General features: G+C 40.3%; 1 long non-coding RNA gene and 1 pseudogene across 5 annotated transcripts; one reads left to right on the top strand and one right to left on the bottom strand.

The window, feature by feature from the left end:
* Window positions 1-735: 735 nt before the first annotated feature.
* On the bottom strand, window positions 736-3,578 carry LOC145054133 (uncharacterized). Of its 5 annotated transcripts, none has more exons than XR_013684704.1 (6): window positions 3,045-3,578; window positions 2,738-2,913; window positions 2,561-2,618; window positions 2,220-2,311; window positions 1,535-1,842; window positions 736-1,022 (listed from the first exon to the last, which is right to left on the bottom strand). It is a non-coding gene; the product is annotated as an uncharacterized LOC145054133 (long non-coding RNA). The 5 variants fall into 5 exon arrangements; XR_013684702.1 differs by having other exon boundaries at window positions 736-1,637; window positions 1,729-1,842; window positions 3,045-3,577; XR_013684700.1 differs by having other exon boundaries at window positions 736-1,842; window positions 3,045-3,577.
* A 588-nt stretch (window positions 3,579-4,166) lies between these two features.
* On the top strand, window positions 4,167-14,839 carry LOC145050420 (protein NDH-DEPENDENT CYCLIC ELECTRON FLOW 5-like; annotated as a pseudogene).
* Window positions 14,840-20,181: the final 5,342 nt, after the last annotated feature.

Genomic DNA, 20,181 nt, shown 5'->3' with positions numbered 1-20,181 from the left:
AATTAAAAAAACTCCATTTAAAAAAATCAAAAATTATTAAAAAAAACTGAAATTTGATTTATTATGTTAATTTTTAGAACTTTTTATTAATATTTTCAATAACAAAAAAAACTAAACATTAAATGAGATCGGAAAAATGACGATCATGCCCTTAATGAGTTAATTTTGATCTAACGCTTCACCTTTAGTTATCAGGCTCTTGGGAAACTATAAGTTTTCAACGGATCTCACCTCTATATATATAGAGAGAGAGAGATTTATTTTTAAATTAAAATGGTACTAAAATAAAAAAAAAAATACAAAAGAAAAAAGATAAAACAGTCTTTTCAACTTTTTCATCGATCAAAACCGAAAAAAAAAATCTCATTTTAGACTAATGGTGCAAGTTGAAAAGATTATATATATATATATATATAAAGAGAGAGATTTATTTTTAAATTAAAATGGTACTAAAATAAAAAAAAAATACAAAAAAAAAAAAGATAAAACAGTCTTTTCAACTTTTTCATCGATCAAAACCAAAAAAAACAAAAAAATTTCATTTTAGAGTTGAAAAGATTTTACATTATATCCATAATTGTTTGTGAATCCTGGGGATCAAATTTACAACTTACTCTTAAAAAATTGTCCTAATAATGAGTATTTTTAAAATAATTAAAAAATCAAATTAGTAATTTTTAAAAATAATAAATAAAAAAATAAAAGAAAAAAAAATAATTTAACCAAATTCTCTGATTGTTTTAAAGAAAACTAGAAAAGAGCCCCCGGCGTAGTGGGGGGTTAGATTTGGATTAAACCATCATCAACAGGAGCTAACGATACATGGTTCATTCATTTGTTAATCGGAAGGTAAAGTTCATCTAGTCTGTGCATGTTTCTTTCATAAGACATTTGTAAGTTGCGATTCTCCTATGGATTGATCCGCTCATGAATGCCAGGTTGTCTCCCATGGATTGGTCATCTGATTTTGCCTCTTCAAGTTTTGTACTTTTGTTCGCCTACTGCTGTAAAATGACTAAAACCTAAAACATAAAAGTTCAAAAAGTATTCATGCTTTCATAGAAAAAAATAAAAGTTCAATTGATTGTTATCCATGCTTTTGGTACTTCCTATTTTCCTGTAATTTTTTAATTTTATCAAACTCATTTACTTTCCCTACATTAAATTATGACATAGAAAGAAATATGTTTGTCTAATTTTATCAATCTCATTTACTTTCCTTACATTAAATTATGATATAGAAAGAAATATGTTTGTCTATATTTTGAAGGAAATGGAAAAAAAGGCAAAAAAAACCCCATATACACAGAAAAAGAGCAAAGTTCAAAAAGTTCAATTGATAGCAATAATAATCACCATTTTGCCTTTCTTTTTGTACTGAAACCGTAAAAATGGCAAAAGGATTTATGTTTGTACTGCACGAAGGAAAAATCACATACCGCAAAAACAAAAAAAGGGCAAAATGGTCATCTGTACAAATTTAACAAAAGGATTTTGAAAGTTAATGAGTAAAAGACCAAACTCAATATAAAACCTTCTATAAGAACCAAAATTGCAAGATGGGGGTAATTCTTTGTGTCAATTATAAGTAATGACACACCCCATTTCGGTCTGAATATTTTTATCCGTTGTGTTTCCTGTAAGGTAATTCTTATTACTTGATTCATTTTAAGTATTTCAAAACAAAATTAGCATTTTCTACCGTTGACTATAAACAAATTTGGTAACCTGAGTCAGAAGTCGCTCAATTCTTCACCATATTCTTGTGCTACTTGTGCCCAAAACAGAAGTGTAGTTGCATCTAAGAGTGGTGGATACCCAATCTGAAATACCAAGAAAACTCTGCAAAAGTTTAAAAAGAATGAGGTTATTAGTTATTACAATATATTCATGAACAACATTAACCAATTAAAAAATTTAGACTCAAATTTAAAGATTCAGAATTAGGAGGGTTTAATTCTTTCGTTCTGATAAAAGTATAAACCATAATGCCAATACAAAAACCTCCACAAAGCTTCCACATTTTCAAATTGAAGTTCAAATTCAAATGAAAATCATACCCATATTTCCATTTATATGCAGTGGGAGGGTCCTATCTTTATAGTCATTTATTTCATGCGATTTATACATTAAAAGTTTAGAAAATTGAGCCTCCAATTAGGATTATTTCAAGAATCCATTGAAGATAAGTACAATTATAATGTGCAATTTATACTCACCTTTATTCCATAAATGTGAACTGTATTGAACCAAGTATTATCATTATCAATAATTACATCAAATACATTCTTGGAAGCTTTCATCTTCCTATCTGTCATGTCATTATCCAGAACAAAACGTAAGTCCCATTTCAACATTTAGTAACAAACCAATAAATCATAGAGCATATAAGATTTTAAAAGTTCAATAAGGACTTTTAACAAACATCTGGTAGGCAAACATTTCAACATTTAACAAACTTAGCATCCTATTCCAAACTATATTTTCTATTCCATGTGAGTTTCTTGGATATTTTAAAATTAAAAAAAAAAATAAGCATGTTTGACATTGGATCTTGTACCTGTGCCATTTGTCAATTGAATCCAACAGCCATTACATTCTTCTGTCAGTTCATTGTACTGGAAAATCATGAAGTGTTAGAAAAAATCAATGAAAACAATCAATCACGAGGTTTAAAAGCCCTAAAGTTAAGCAATCAAAAGAAGAAACATATCGGTAAGAAAAAAAACAGATGTACCTGGACATCACCCTACAGAGTTCCGTTCAATATCCTTTTAACCGCCTCCATTGATCGCTACAGCAATCACCACCACCACCCTCGATTCTGATAACGGAAACCCATGTTTACTATGATGGCTTTCCTTTCCGACGTCGTCACAGGGAGGGAGGTGCATAGTGGTCTTTGTGGTCCAGCTGAAACAAAGTGTGGAATTTAAGGAAAATAGAAATAGCAGTGACAACAGAAGAAGCCGATGACCTTTAAAACTTTAAGCAGAAGTGTATTCAGAGAAAGAATCGGGGTGTGGCTTGTGGGTTCGATTTACCTGCTTGAAGAATACAGAAAAATCAAAATTGATAGCTTCAAGTGCAGAATTTTAACTCAGCACTTGCAGACGTGTGGAGATGATGAGTGACAGTCGTCATCGTGTTGCCGACTTCACGACCGGAGAATACGAAGAGCGGTTTTGATGTTGAAAGAATTGGAAGTCGCGCGATGATATACATCGGTGAAGAATGAAGCGGTGGAAAGGCAGAAATCTGATTGGAAGAATAAGGCGGTGCCTTAACCTTGGATTATCAGAACATACGGTGGGGGAAGGTGGACAGTGATGAGATTGCCGGAAAACTTACGGTTCTTAGAAACGTATTAGGGGATTAGGATGCTTCCGATAGGAGAATAAATTGATGGTGGCGGTGAGATGCATCATAGAAAGATTCGGTGGAACGCATATTGAAGCAATAGCAGTGGTGGTAAACTGAAGAAAGGTAGAAGAAGGTTCGAGGAGGCCAGCGGTGGATTGGTTTGAGCGGTGAATGAGACGTGTAAGGATAAGGAGCAGAGTATGTGGAAAACACAGGACACGTAGCCAACATCCATCAGTATCACTTAAGATACTTAAAGCAGAATAAGAAAATCATCACTTAAAGCAAAATTAGAAAAAAAAAAAAAACAACCAATAGGATTCAAGAACTGTTCAATTGGAACCCTCCTGTAATATAATTATATAATAGCTGGAAATTTATGCCCATTGTTTGGGAAAAAAAAAAATTAATCATGAAAATGTCACGGACGACCATATGCATTGTGATTTCGTCTAGCTATAAGTAACCATATTCAAAATTTTGGTTTTATATTCTTTCATGAAGTTATAGCACTTCTTGAAATCATTAGGTTGATCATTTCTTAACTTTTAAACTATATGTTAGAAAATAATTAATAAATTTGAATAGAATTGCCTTTTTTCATACGATTACTTAAAAATTACATTTACCTGTAATTAAAATAAAGAAAAAACATCATAAAGATCTAAAGTTTAGTCTTCATGGTTTAAAAATATCAATAATGGTCTCTGTTCTTTCAAAACTTTTGACGATTGGTCCTTATTGTTAACTCCGTTAAGTTTTGTCCGTTAACTGAAGTGCATTTTCGTCATTTCATTACCACAATGACCATTTATGATATTTTTTTAAATGAAAAATATATAAAGGGTCTCTCTCTCTCTCATACGTCTTCTTCCTAAAAAGAACATACCCTTTTAAATAATACAGGGGTCAAATGAACAAATTCATCTTCTCATTCAACATCATCCATCTTCAACCTTCAACAACCCCATCACCAAAATCACCTCTAATCTCATTCCACCTCACAATGACTTCAACGCCTCCACCAGAAATTTCCAATTGCCAAGAGTCACTTTGATTTCACACCCACCTATCAACGTCGATTACCTCAAACGGAATTCAGCAACCATGGAACTTCTTTCACAAGCCTCTGAAAAGTTGTGTTGTCAGGATGGGATTGGACAATGGTAGTGTAGCCACTCTCATGCTTCCAAGTGGACTCATTACATCCTACAAGTCGCGTATGTGGCATGGAGGATTACAGGAGTTGTTGCACACATCAATGTCCGAGGGGGACGACATCGTGGTGTGGTGATCTGTGGCGGCGTTTCGTTAGTTTTCAGATGTGAATGAGGTGGTGATGATGAGGAAAATGAAGGGATTTCATTGTCTCTGACTATCTGGAATCTTCGAAATGTTGGAGGAAGTCCAGATAATTCAGGTAAATACTCAATTCACGATATCTATTTTCCGTTCCTCTGTATGAATGAATTGAAATTGCCCTGAAGTTCTTATGTAGAACTGATTAGTAGCAATATATAAGACAAAATTGAAATACAAAATCAAACAAAAATCAAAAAATTCAAAAAAATCAAACAAAAATCAGAAAATTAAAAAAAAATCCAAAAATAGTGTTGTTTCTGTTTTAATGTTCAGAAAAATCAAAAAAAATTGTGTGCTAATTTTTCTTTTACTTTTGTTTTGTCTTGAAAAAGTGAATTCAGATGTATATGAGACTCGTGGAGACTATATGTAACAGCCTGGATTCCCAGGTATTATTTATTCTTATAATTTTGGTGATTTGTGAGGAGACTCGGCGAGTTGGAGCTCAAACTCGCCGAGTATGATCGCGGCTTGGGCATGGGTTCGCGTCCGGACTCGGCGAGTCCACGCTGTATAATGAAACCCTAATTTCCAGGGTATGAGACCTATTTAAAAGGGCTTATGGCCGTCATTTGCGGCCACCAACCCCAGAGAGAACCATAAGGAGTCTTCGAGCGTTTTTTGAGAGAGAAGAGGAAGATCCTTGACTATTTGTGGGTGTTTTTGCATATAGAAGAGGATCAAGGCAAGAGGAGACCAAAGAGGGTGCTAATCCAGTGATTCATGAGCTCAGAGACTTCATTTGAGGTAACTATTCGTTCCTTTCTCAGTCCTTGGTGTAAATCTTAGAGTTAGAGTTTCTTTGTGGAATGATCCATGGAGTAATTGGCCTCTTCTCGTGTTGGTGCTTTAGATCTGGACCCAAAGAGGTCCAGAGACTCTTTTCCCTCAAGATTTATGGGTGTTAATGGAGGCCATGAGCTTAGAATAGCATTCTAGAGACCATATCATCAAATAAGGCCTTTGGACCTTTGCATGAGCACCAAGATTGTAACTTTACGTGATGTATGTGCTTGGAAGGACTGGATCTATGAGTTATTGGAACGGATCTGACCTCAGGAGTGAGTTTGAGTTTATGCATGGCATAGACTCGCCGAGTCTGAAGAACAGACTCGGCGAGTAGCATGAAGATTGTCCATAACCACTCAGCGAGTGGTCTTGCCGAGTTAAGGGGTTGACTCAGTGAGTCAGGGAAAGTCAAAGAGGGTTGACAGGTGGACTGAGTCAAGCTGGAACTCGCCGAGTTGTTCTTGAGACTCGGCGAGTTGAGTCGTGGTGGCCCCGCGATTCATGCCAGGTGGAACTCGTCGAGTTAGGGAAGTGCTCGACGTGTCAAGAGAGGATCCTAGGGAGTCAGTGAACACGTATAGACTCGCCGAGTCGCTCGTCGAGTCCGGTCAAGTTGACCGTTGACCGTTGACCAGAGTTGACCTGTGTTGACTTGATAGGGGTAGTCAACCTTAGTTGTGAAAGTGTTAATTAGAGATATATTGTGTTATAGGAGGATTATAGCTTGGGGGATCGATCGCGAGTGATTTCCGGGATTTACGAGATATCGAGATACGCGAGGTGAGTCTTCTCACTATACTTTACCTAGTGTGGTAACAGAGTTAAGAGACAGAGTATTATAGAGTTATATGCCAGTGTGATTGCATGTTATTATGTGTTGTGATTTATTGTGATATGTGATATGCATGATTCAGAGTTACAGAGTTGGGACTTTCGGGTCCCTAGAGTTAGGGCCAGAGGGCCCACAGAGAGTTGGGGCTGGAGGGCCCCACTGAGACACATTGACTAGAGGGTCAACAGATTTACAGCCTCGAGTGGCTATTATGTGATTATTGTGGTATTTTGGGGAAACTCACTAAGCTTATGCTTACAGTGTTCAGTGTTATGTGTTTCAGGTACCAGTGATGACCGCGGGAAGGCGTCGGCTTGATTCGTACACACATATGGGAATTGGATGTATTTTGATATTGGGAGACATTGTGATTTGAAAACTTGATGTTATGACGTTTTGTGAACGAATTGTTTAATTAAAAATGTGTTTTTCAAAAATGAAAAATTGTTTTAATTTTTACGGTGTTACAAGTTGGTATCAGAGCCTAGGTTTGAGGGATTCGGGTGCACCTTCGGGCGTATCTGAACTCAAACCGAGGATTTGAGAAAAATTTTGATAATAAAACAAGTTTTCAAAAGAAGAACTTGCGAGATAAACAGAGCAGAGTCGTGTGTACGAACAGCCAGCGCCCAAACGATGATTTCCCAAAATACCATCATTATAAGTGTTATAATATATGATATAATATGTTATTTGATGAGCTATGATATGCATGCTAGAGTAGACTAGGTATTCTTATTAGGACTAGAATGGCCTGATATGTGATGCCTGAGTCTAGGAGTCTTACTGCTACCAATATTTCAAAGTGGTTAGGTAGCAGCGAGGAGATTTTGAGAGATCTGTTGCGAGTATCATATGATTAGAGAGAGTAGAGTGCTTGGGACTTGGGACTCTGGGAGGAGGACTTGGGCTGGATGTTGATGCGGTGTGGACGGTAGTATTGGGCCCGTACTACTGAAGACACCGGGTCAGTGCACAGTCCAAGTAAGAATCTTTGGAGTACCAGGGAACAAGTAGGATGGAATACTCGAGTGTGAGCATACTCGAGCGAGTCCCTGATATTATTCTTATGTTGTATTTCAGAGAGAGAGATCATGGTTGGGACTCGCCAGACATCAGGGACCAGTGACACGAGGGATGAGGAGATCCGTAGGATCATCCAGGAGGAGGTGGTTGCGGCCATCAGGGCAGAGATACCAGAGATGTTCAGGTCTATCAAGACCACGTTGATAGAGACATTTGATGAGAAGTACGCTGCTCTTTCTGAGGCTGCTGTTGCTGCAGCCACTGCAGCCATAGCTGCGACGAGGCCGCAGGGTGGTGATGCGTTGTTGTTCCGAGAGTTCAGCTACACGAAACCATCGGAGTTTGATGGGAGCCAGGACCCGATTGCGGCGATGAGATGGATTTCAGACATAGAGGGGTGTTTCTTCACTTGCTCATCTCCTGAGCATTGGAGAGTCCGGTTCGCGCTGAACCAGCTTCGCTTGGGGGCGAAGGACTGGTAGAAATTTGTGACGGCACACTATACGCCTGCTGAGCTTGCAGCAGTGACCTGGGAGAGGTTCACTGCTATGTTCCGAGATGAGTACGTTCCCCAGGTGGAGAGGGAGCGTTTGGCCCAGGAGTTTCTGACCCTCAAGCAGGGTACTGAGTCTGTTACTGTGATCACGAGGATGTTTCATGAGCGGGCGATGTTCTGCCCAGAGCACGTGTCCTCTGAGTAGGCACGTATGAGTCGATATTTGAGCATTCTGAGGAGGGACATACGGGAGTTCGTGGCGAACTCGACGTACCGGACATTTGCCGAGCTTCAGGCAAATGCCCAGAAGAGGGAGATAGAGCTGGAGACTCAGGCTAGGGAGGAGGCTGAGTCTCAGGGGAGGGATCGGCGACCGGTGCAGTCCCAGCCGGTAGCCAAGCGGGCCAAGCCCGCCGATTCGAAATCAGGGAACCAGAGGGGCCGCACTTGTGGAAAGTGCGGCAAGAGCCACGACGGAGTGTGCAGAGCAGGGTCTTGCTTCAAATGTGGCAAGAAGGGGCATATGGCCAAGGACTGCCCTAAGGGGTTTGCAATATGTTTTCACTGTAACTAGACCGGACACCGGAAGGCAGAGTGTCCGCAGTTGCGGGGATCAGCACAGGGAGCACCTCAGGGATCTGCCCCTGCCGCCATCAGAGCTACCGAGAGTCGGCCAGTGAAGGCCGAAGCGCCGAGGGCACGAGGAAGAGCCTTTCAGTTGACCACAGAGGAGGTCCGCACAACGCCTGATGTCGTGGCTGGTATGTATTCTTTTGTGTATTTATTTTGATGTCGAGATATTATGCTTATATTATGTTATGCGTAGGTACTTTTCTTGTGAATTCTGTACCTGCCTTGGTGTTATTTGGCTCAGGTGCGAGTCGGTCTTTTGTATCTTTGGCTTTTAGTCAGCATATCAGTGTTAGTCGTGAGGCATTGAGTCGGCCTCTGAGATTTTCCATAGCTGACGAGAGGGTGATATATGCCACGGAGATTCTCCGGGGGTGCGTGTTCGAGATTTTCGGTGTTGAGTTCCCGATTGATTTGGTTCCTATTGCGATGGGTGATGTCTGTGTCATTGTGGGCATGGACTGGTTGAGCAGATTCGGTGCGGTTATCGACTGCGAGTGACAGTTGGTGACCATACGAGACCCTAGTGGGGGAGTTCTTATGGTGTACGGCGAGGGTACACGTTCTGGATCAGCGTTTTGTTCGGCCGCTAGGGTGAGGCAGTGTCTACAACAGGGTTGTAAGGGTTTTGTGGCGTATGTGATGGATACGCGGGTGGATTCCGAGAGACCGAGGTCAGTTGAGGAGGTTCCGATAGTGCGTGAGTTTCCGGATGTATTTCCAGAGGAGTTGCCGGGTGTGCCTCCTGTGAGGCAAGTGGAGTTCAGTATCGATTTGGTTCTGGTGGCCGCGCCTATCTCTAAGGTTCCTTATCGCCTTGCACCTCCAAAGATGCAAGAGTTATCCTCGCAGCTTCAGGAGCTGCTGGGGAAGGGGTTTATTCGGCCGAGCAGCTTGTCGTGGGGAGCGCCTATCCTTTTTGTCAAGAAGAAGGATGGTTCACACCGGATGTGCATTGATTACCGGGAGTTGAACAAGCTGACGGTCAAGAACCGTTACCCGTTGCCGAGGATCGATGATTTGTTCGATTAGTTGCAGGAAGCATCTTGGTTCTCCAAGATCGATTTGAGGTCTGGGTATCATCAGGTAAGGGTGCGAGATGAGGACATCCAGAAGACAACGTTTAGTACTCGTTATGGGCATTATGAGTTTGTGGTGATGCCTTTCGGACTCACCAATGCCCCGGCAGTGTTCATGGATCTCATGAACAGAGTGTGCAGGCCGATGTTGGATCGGTCGGTGATCGTGTTCATCGACGATATTTTGGTGTATTTGAGATCTAGAGAGCAGCATGAGGAGCATTTGAGGGAGATCCTCGGAGTTCTGAGATCGGAGAGGCTTTATGCCAAATTCTCCAAGTGTGATTTCTAGTTGCGAGAGGTCCAGTTCCTGGGTCATCTCGTTAACCAAAAAGGGATATTGGTCGACCCGGCCAAAGTGGAGGTAGTGATGAGTTGGGAGGTGCCGAGGTCACCGTCCGAGATCAGGAGTTTCTTGGGGTTGGCAGGCTATTATCGGATATTTATCAGGGATTTCTCCAAGATCGTCGTGCCACTCACCAGGTTGACCCGGAAGGGTGTGGCTTTTTCATGGGGCCCCGAGCAGCAGGCCTCCTTTGAGACGCTTCGCCAAAGGCTATGTGAAGCCCCAGTGTTAGCCCTCCCGGAGGGGATGGAGGACTTTGTGGTGTACTGTGATGCATCAATTTTGGGGGTGGGGGCGATGCTGATGCAGAGAGGGCATGTGATAGCATATGCATCGAGGCAGCTGAAGCCTCATGAGACGAGATATCCCTCCCATGATCTAGAGTTGGGGGCAGTGGTGTTCGCCCTGAAGATTTGGCGTCACTACCTGTATGGGTTTCGGTGTACGATATACACGGACCATAAGAGTTTGAAGTATTTGATGGATTAGCCCAACCTAAATATGCGACAGAGAAGGTGGTTGGATGTGGTCAAGGATTATGATTGTGAGATCCTGTACCACCCAGGCAAGGCTAATGTTGTATCTGATGCACTGAGATGCAGGGCGGAGAGCACCCCCTTGCGGGATGTATGTTTGAGATTGACCGTGATAGCTCCAGTGTTGGACGCCATTCGTGGGGCACAGGCCGAGGCTGTGCAACCTGAGATGCAGAAGAAAGAGCGAGTTGTTGGATTGATTTTAGAGTTCGTTACCGATGGTCGGGGGCTTATGACATTCCAGGGGCGTATCTGGGTGTCGTTTGTGGGAGGAACGCGTACCATTTTGATGGAAGAGGCTCATCGGTTGAAATTTTCGATCCATCCTGGGGCCACTAAGATGTATTTGGACCTGAGGAAGGAGTATTGGTGGCCCTGTATGAAGAGGGATGTTGCGTGGTTTGTTGAGAGGTGCTTGACCTGCCGTAGGGTTAAGGCCGAGAACTAGAGACCGCATGGTAAGTTGCAGCCGTTGGAGGTTCCCAAATGGAAGTGGGAACAGATCACCATGGAGTTTATCACCAAATTGCCAAGGACTGCCAGGGGATTTGATGCAATTTGGGTGATTGTGGACAGGTTGACGAAGAACGCTCACTTTCTTGCCATCAGCGAGAGTTCTTCCGCAGAGAAGTTAGCATAGATGTATGTGAGGGAAGTGGTATCTCGGCATGGGGTGCCGATATCGATTGTCTCAGACCGGGATGTACGTTTCACTTCCAGATTCTGGAAGAAGTTTCATGAGGAGTTGGGTACTAGGCTGCATTTTAGTACCGCATATCACCCCCAGACGGACGGGCAGAGTGAGCGGACGATTCAGACGCTCGAGGACATGCTCCGGGCATGTGTGTTGGATTTCGGGGGAAGTTGGGATACGTACTTACCCTTCGCAGAGTTTTCCTACAACAACAACCATCATTCGAGCATTGGTATGCCGCCCTTTGAGCTGTTGTATGGGAGGAGGTATCGGACCCCCATTTGTTGGGGAGAGGTTGGACAGCGTGTGATGGGCAGTACAGAGATTGTGCTTCAAACGACAGAGCAGATCCAGCAGGTCAGACAAAGGTTGTTGACCGCTCAGAGTCGTCAGAAGAGTTATGCAGACAGACGCCGGTCCGAGCTTGAGTTTCAGGTCGGCGACCTTGTACTCCTGAAGGTCTCTCCTTGGAAAGGAGTGATTCGATTCAGGAAGAGGGGCAAGTTAGGTCCCCGATATATTGGTCCATTCTGAGTGATCGCGAGGGTAGGCAGGGTAGCCTATCGTTTGGATTTGCCAGCAGAGTTGGGGCAGATTCACGACACTTTCCATGTGTCGCAACTGCGGAAGTGTATAGCCGATGAGTCAGTAGTGGTTCCATTATAGGATATTCAGGTGGATACGAGCCTGAATTATGCTGAGAGACCAGTGGCAAACAGAGATCGCAAAATCAAGGTTCTGAGAAACAAGGAGGTACCCTTGGTTTTGGTTCAGTGGCAGCATCGGAAGGGGTCCAAGATGACTTGGGAGCCGGAGCGTGAGATGCGTGAGCAGCATCCGGAGTTATTTGCAGAGCGAGACTTCGAGGGCGAAGTCTAGTTGTAGTGGGGGAGAATTGTAACAGCCCGGATTCCCAGGTATTATTTATTCTTATAATTTTGGTGATTTGTGAGGAGACTCGGCGAGTTGGAGCTCAAACTCGCCGAGTATGATCGCGGCTTGGGCATGGGTTCGCGTCCGGACTCGGCGAGTCCAAAAGGTGGACTCGGCGAGTCCATGCTGTTTAATGAAATCCTAATTTCCAGGATATGAGACCTATTTACAGGGGATTATGGTCGTCATTTGCGGCCACCAACCCCAGAGAGAACCCTAAGGAGTCTTTGAGCGTTTTGTGAGAGAGAAAAGGAAGATCCTTGACTATTTCTGGGTGTTTTTTCATATAGAAGAGGATCAAGGAAAGAGGAGACCAAAGAGGGTGCTAATCCAGTCATTCCTGAGCTCAGAGACTTCATTTGAGGTAACCATTCGTTCCTTTCTCAGTCCTTGGTGTAAATCTTAGAGTTAGAGTTTCTTTGTGGAATGATCCATGGAGTAATTGGCATCTTCTCGTGTTGGTGCTTTAGATCTGGACCCAAAGAGGTCCAGAGACTCTTTTCCCTCAAGCTTTATGGGTGTTAATGGAGGCCATGAGCTTAGAATAGCATTCTAGAGACCATATCATCAAATAAGGCCTTTGGACCTTTGCATGAGCACCAAGATTGTAACTTTACGTGATGTATGTGCTTGGAAGGACTGGATCTATGAGTTATTGGAACGGATCTGACCTCAGGAGTGAGTTTGAGTTTATGCATGGCATAGACTCGCCGAGTCTGAAGAACAGACTCGGCGAGTAGCATGAAGATTGTCCATAACCACTCAGCGAGTGGTCTTGCCGAGTTAAGGGGTTGACTCAGTGAGTCAGGGAAAGTCAAAGAGGGTTGACAGGTGGACTGAGTCAAGCTGGAACTCGCCGAGTTGTTCTTGAGACTCGGCGAGTTGAGTCGTGGTGGCCCCGCGATTCATGCCAGGTGGAACTCGTCGAGTTAGGGAAGTGCTCGACGTGTCAAGAGAGGATCCTAGGGAGTCAGTGAACACGTATAGACTCGCCGAGTCGCTCGTCGAGTCCGGTCAAGTTGACCGTTGACCGTTGACCAGAGTTGACCTGTGTTGACTTGATAGGGGTAGTCAACCTTAGTTGTGAAAGTGTTAATTAGAGATATATTGTGTTATAGGAGGATTATAGCTTGGGGGATCGATCGCGAGTGATTTCCGGGATTTACGAGATATCGAGATACGCGAGGTGAGTCTTCTCACTATACTTTACCTAGTGTGGTAACAGAGTTAAGAGACAGAGTATTATAGAGTTATATGCCAGTGTGATTGCATGTTATTATGTGTTGTGATTTATTGTGATATGTGATATGCATGATTCAGAGTTACAGAGTTGGGACTTTCGGGTCCCTAGAGTTAGGGCCAGAGGGCCCACAGAGAGTTGGGGCTGGAGGGCCCCACTGAGACACATTGACTAGAGGGTCAACAGATTTACAGCCTCGAGTGGCTATTATGTGATTATTGTGGTGTTTTGGGGAAACTCACTAAGCTTATGCTTACAGTGTTCAGTGTTATGTGTTTCAGGTACCAGTGATGACCGCGGGAAGGCGTCGGCTTGATTCGTACACACATATGGGAATTGGATGTATTTTGATCTTGGGAGACATTGTGATTTGAAAACTTGATGTTATGACGTTTTGTGAACGAATTGTTTAATTAAAAATGTGTTTTTCAAAAGTGAAAAATTGTTTTAATTTTTACGGTGTTACACTGTATCAAATAATTTCTGAGTCATGGCTTCATTTGTGATCATCGAAGAATATTTATTCGAAGGAACAAGAAACAAAGACTATTCTTTCAACATTCAATCTTTCAACCCCATAAGCAAGGTGAAGGTGACATGAAGATTATGTGAAATATTGCATTGAAGCCTTCTCAATCAATTTGCTGCTATCTTGTACCTCCTGAAGTGATCCAGAAGATTAGATCTCTCTGATTTTCTCCCTGAAGATTCTTAAGCTGAAAGCGCTATCTTTCAAGAATCAGTACATCAAGCCTCATCACCCAATGTGCGTTCAGAGTCAAATTTTGAAGAAAAGCTCAACTGCTCAAGATGAAGTCATTTATTGAAGATTCATCAAGTTAATCTTGAATCTGTGAAGAAATCGAAGATGAACACTCAAGCCAAGCTCCGAATGAAGATTGACAAGAAAAGCTAGATACATTTTTAGGGGGAGTTTGTTTAGTCAGTTAGAAAAGAAAGCTATAAACCAAGGGGGATATTGTTGGGTCAAAAATATGGTTTATACTTTGCTTTTCTAGGCAATTGGCTTTTCGGCCCATGTGGTTGGAAGTGTCACGGCCATAAACTGGTTCACGTAAATAAATGTAATGGTGAGGAGTGCATGTGTGAGTCTGTACGGCCAAGAGAGAGAGGAGCTTAAGTGTGTGTAATTCAAGGTGTGATAGAGAGAGAAATTAGAGAGAAAAAGAGAGTGTGTGTGAATCTTGAAAGGAACTTTATTCTAATCATCAAATCATTCAAGATTCATCTTATTTTTCTTCTCCTTCTTCTCTATTTTGATCTTGCATCATCCAATTGATTGAGATTCTGCACCATCAATTGGATCTGATTAATACTTCACGCAAATTTGGGACTTACAGATCATGATCACTAATTTGAGATCTTCATCACTCCAACTAACGGGATCGATCATCGGTGACTTAGCTGTGAGCACACCAGAAGCATCATTTTTTTAAAAATAAGTGAAAATATCATAAATGGTCCCTATGGTAGTGAAATGACGAAAATGTCATTCAGTTAACACACAAAACTTAACAGAGTTAGCAATAAGGACCAATCGTCAAAAGTTTTGAAAGCATGGGGACCATCTATGATGTTTTTAAACCATAGAGACTAAACTACATATATGAGAAAATCACAGGGACATTTATGATGTTTTTTCTAAAATAAAATAAAAGTATACGTTTCCTTAATAACATTAGTTGGTATATAAAAATTAATATCTAATGATCTAACATAAAAAATAATCAAATAAAAATATTTTAAGTTTAATAATTACATCAAGAATTGAAATTTATATTATATTAAACATTATATACAATTCTATTTTCATAAATCTAGAAAGAAAAACTATTATAATAATATAATGATTTCTATGTCGAAATTCAACCCCCAGAATCAATTAAGGATTCCGCAAATTAGTACTCAAAATCTACACTAATAAATGAAGGTTTTTTTTTGTCACTTGTCACATTCTCATTCATTTTGCCAAATGTTATTTTATGGTTATTTTGAATTAATTTTTTTCACACGTCATTTTATAAGTTTTTCTATTTTATTAAATTCAACATAATATCTTAATGTAATAATTGCAATAAATGGATATTAATTTCATTAATTAACTTACCTTTTTATTTAAAATTTTCCAAAATTAAAGTTTATCAGTTTTTTTGTTTATTTATTTAAATTATTTGTTTAAATTTAAAAGATAAAAACATTTTCATTATAATAATTCATTATTTTTCTTATTTTCTTATAAATTTAAAGTTTTCAAATATTTATACTTTTATATTTAACTTTTTTTTAATTAACTCATGTAATACATGGGTCTGACAACTAGTTCAAAGATATACCACTCAAAGTCTTTTGAAATTCAGAGTATCCCCATTTAGCTTGCCGACTCTAGCCCATCTCACACATGACACTTTTATACAGTTTTCCTGAGAATATTTTTGTAACATCGGGAATCTAGAAGGTTAATTGTGGATTTATGCCAATTTCAAGTTGAGCTCAGCGAGTTGGAGGAGCCAACTCGGTGAGTTCAAGATGAAGAATCATGGGGGTTTTGATGGGTCTACTCAACGAGTTGAGGAGCCTTAACTCGGCAAGTAGAAGTTAGCTTGACCGCGAAGTTTAATGAGGCAACTCGACGAGTTGAGGAGCCTCAACTCGGCGAGTTAGCCACTCAGAAGGAAACCCTAATTTTAGGGTGTTGCACCTTATATAAACACCTTAAGTCCCAAGTGTTGGCCTCATTTCTAGCCTCCATGGCCCCTAACCCTAACCTCGAAACCCTAGAACCTCCTTGAGTGTTGTGAGCTCATTGTGGGTGTGTTTTGGTGTGTTTGAATATCATTAAAGGAAGAAAAGCTTGGTGCAAAGGGGTGGTTCGAGTAGGAGCTTTCATATCTGGGTTCTTTGCTTTACTCCAGCACATTTCGGGTATAAAGTCCTAACCTTGCTTAATATTTGATTAGATCTCCTTATTTTGGGGTTTTTTGTGTTTTGGCCTCTTTTGGGGATGATGATAGAGTAAAGTCATTTTAGGGTTTGTTCTTCCATATTTGGGTTGGTTTTGGTACCCTTGAGCTTAAAGGTGCAAACTTTATGAGGATTTTGGTGTCATGCATGCACTAAGTCAATTATTAAATCCATTCCAAGCTTAAGAGCTTCATTTAGACATGCATGAACGTAAAGTTGGCAACTTTACGTGGTTTTCCAGTTCAAGGAAGTCAGATCTATGTTTTGGAGTCAAGTCCCAATGGATTAAGTGCTTAATGTATTAAGAGGTGGGTTTCTGGCGAACCCGACAAGTTTGTTAGATAAACTTGGCAAGTTGACTCGGTTTTCCCCAACATTTTCAGGCTGATAGGGGAACTCAGTGAGTTGGTTGGTCAAATCGGCGAGTTGACTTGGTTTTTGCCCGATCTGTGCAGATTGATGGAGAAACTCGACGAGTTGAAGGACAACTCGGCAAGTTGGGTCAACTTGGACTGTTGACTTTGACTTTTGACGTATGTATTTGACCAAGTTTGTCCCGAGGGGTTTTTTTGATAACCTGATTTGGATTTAAGGAAAATATGGGCTTAAGATAAGACCCATATGGGGTTGGGCCCAAGTCGGAAAATTGGGCCATTATTGGGCCTTCGTGGATCTTTTGGTTTTGAGCCTCAGTTTTTGTTCATGTTGGGTTAGGGTAAAATGGTTATTTTACCCAAAGTATGGATTATGGATTATAGTGTGGGACCCAATTGCTAATTGGGTGTGTTATTGGTTTTGATAGCTTGGAAGTCGGCAGGGCAGCAGGTAAGGATTTCTTTCGGGGAGCTTCTGCATTCGAGGTGAGTTGTCCTCACTCTACTTGCGGGTCGAAGGCACCAATGTCGACCCATTGGATTGATATCCAGTTATGCATGCTATTGTATTGTCACACCCCCGAACCAGGACGGCGGAAACATCCGAGAGCAGGTGACTTCATCTTGTAATATCATAACAATTGGATATAAATGATACATAGCAACCCAACATCATACATTACAATATTCCAACATTCATTGTTTACAAATTTTACTTGTTCTTCAATTACACAAAAATAACAATAAGTATGATGTGTAAAAAAGATAGCAAAATATCCAGATCCAAGGCACAAGTACCTGTTCACTGAGTCCCTGAGAATACAAGTCATTTTGAAAAGCATCAACATAGAATGTTGGTGAGTTCATAAGTATATTTTTAAGAAAACTTTGTAACATATTTGTTTATAATAAGTTGTAAAACTCCAGAAAATCCAATATTTTCTATAAAAGTAGTTTGTGAGTCTTGTTCCACAATTGTGTATAAGTACATGCATGTTCTTTTTTTTTTCTCCTTTTTTTGTATTTGAAAAGAGTGTGATCCCATAAAAACTTATATTTTCTGTATATAAAAGAGTTGTGGACTTAAAACCCTAAGTCCGGAGTGGTGAAATTAGTTTACAAAATAGACGAAACATAGTTGTGTATTTTATAAAACTGGTAGAGTGTATATCCTTCGTAAATTCAATAATATTTTTATTCTCTATGCGATTCGTTACAACCATGCTAATATGACTAACTCGACTGTCTTAACGTTCTTCAGGCATCGGTTTCTAAAAGATATTTGCCAGCCTAGACTGGCACATCTAGTTATAGCGAACAACTCAGGTGTAGGGGTGTCAACCCCATATAGATCTATACACAATTACCTCACTCTCCCTCCAGGAGACTCTAGTTACAACTATAAGGCTTACGGTGTACGCTAGGTAGATACGGTGAAGGAGTGTCTCACAAGAGCCTCAATAAAATTTACGCGAATTTATCGAATAATGCATACGACGTTCCTAGGTTAAATTCATGACTGTGGTTTTATGACACGCGTTTTACAGCTTTATGACATACAAACTTAATATTTGTAGTATTAGAAGCTTTATGATCGACAGATTATGGTACGCGAATATTCCTGTCCTAAAACTCTCTTTTGATTATCGGTTATATTAAATTATTTATAATGATATTTACAAATAATTACAATTAACTTGTCAACTCACCATATATGATGTAAGCGTAACAAAATATTCTAGGTTTATACCTTTGAAATAGTACAAACTTTTACGATTATTTTACTAACAAAAACTATATTTAGTAAAATATTCAAATGTTGTGGTGAGTTTTTAACACACCAAAATTTTTGTTAAAAGTGTTTTGTAGCACCAAAAGTTAAAAGTACTTTAATTTTGTTGTGGCTAGAACTTGTCACAATTTACACAAAATTTCATAAAACCTTGAGATTTATTATGTTTCCACAATTTTACAAGTGTTAGTGGTAAAAGTTTATATAACCAAAAATTTACCATTTTTTAGTGTAAACTCTCATATTTACCATTTTCAAGCTTTCATAACCATAAATGCTTTAACATTTCTTTGACATTATTTGTGATTTTTAACACACATTTCAAAGAGACCACTTTCACTTAGCAACATGTTTCATTTTCAACATGACACCAAAATATGTGAAACTACACAAATATAACTTTGTTCCAACAACTTGAGACTTTGTAAAAATCTCGAGTTTAAGGAGTTCTAACATGAAATAACAACATTTCAACACACATAAACATATAAACATACAAGTACATGCAAATATCCAAGGATTTCAACAAGACTTAACTTGTATTCTCCCCCAAAAAGGATTTCGAGCCTAGCTTGCCTTCTTGAGGATATTCTTGAAAATGTGGGTGTTCTAAGGAGTTTAACACACAATAAAGTGTGTAAATGAATGTTCTAATCATTAACATGAAGCAAAAACACTTGAGTTAAACATGGACTTACGAAGTTTATGATCCTTGGATGAAGACTTCCTTGAAGAACACACACACACACGAATTCTTGGTGAAAGGAGATGAGAGAACTCTTGAGTGTTTGAGAGGATAATGTGTTGGAAGTGAAGTTTGAATGAGGGTGGAGTGAGAGAGATAGGTCGAGAGGTAGAGAAGGAGAGAGGAGAGAGTAGGAGTTGACTTCTTAAAGATGATGTGAAGTATCTAGATACATGGGAGTTAAAGGACTTGGAGATATGTTGGTTAAAGATGAGGTGTCAACTCTATTATCCCCTTAATCTCTTTTCTTATCTTTTTTTTATTTTCTTTTTTTAAATAACCCAAACCCTAACCGGCCCAAGAGGGGTCTCGGCCCAGGGTTAGCACAAAAAAAATGTCATGGCCTTTGATTTGGCTTGGCCAATGAAGATTTTTGGCCCAATGGTGCTTAATAGGGGTTTTCGGTTCAAGGGGCCCAAAAATGAGGGTTCTCGACCCAACTAAGGCCCTAGTATGGGTTTTCGGCCCATATAAAGGCTAACTAGAAGCTTTCGGCCCAAAAAGGCCTATTAGAGGAGTTTTTGGCCCAACATAATGTCTAATGGAAGTTTTCGGCCCATTAGGGCCCAAGGAGGGGTTTTCGGCCCAAAAAGACCAAAAGGAGAAGTTATCGGCCCAATAAGGATGTCTTGGTCCAATAGGGGATTTGGATCGAAAATTCTTGGGCTAAGGCCCAAAAATGATTGGATTTGGCTTATTAGATCGAGTTTTGGGCTTATACGTGGTTGTTTCGACTTGAATGACAATGTACGAAAGTATGAACTTAATAGCATTGAAGTTTGAATTTCACTAAATGGAGTGTTGTAAGATTAAACAAGGAGATTATCTTGTACAAGAGTCACCATCTTAACCTTAATTTTGCTAGTTGTGACATGTATTGTTACGATCTGTTAGATCGGTATCCTGGTAGATAGGATGTTGTTATGCTGTTATGACCTGTTATATTTGTATCCTGGTAGATT

This window comes from Lactuca serriola, chromosome 5 (genome assembly GCF_051521515.1).
Source record: "Lactuca serriola cultivar US96UC23 chromosome 5, Lser_US96UC23_V15, whole genome shotgun sequence".
Taxonomy (NCBI): domain Eukaryota; kingdom Viridiplantae; phylum Streptophyta; class Magnoliopsida; order Asterales; family Asteraceae; genus Lactuca; species Lactuca serriola.
The sequence above is the reverse complement of the archived record's forward strand: the minus strand, read 5'-3'. Positions and strand labels throughout refer to the sequence as shown.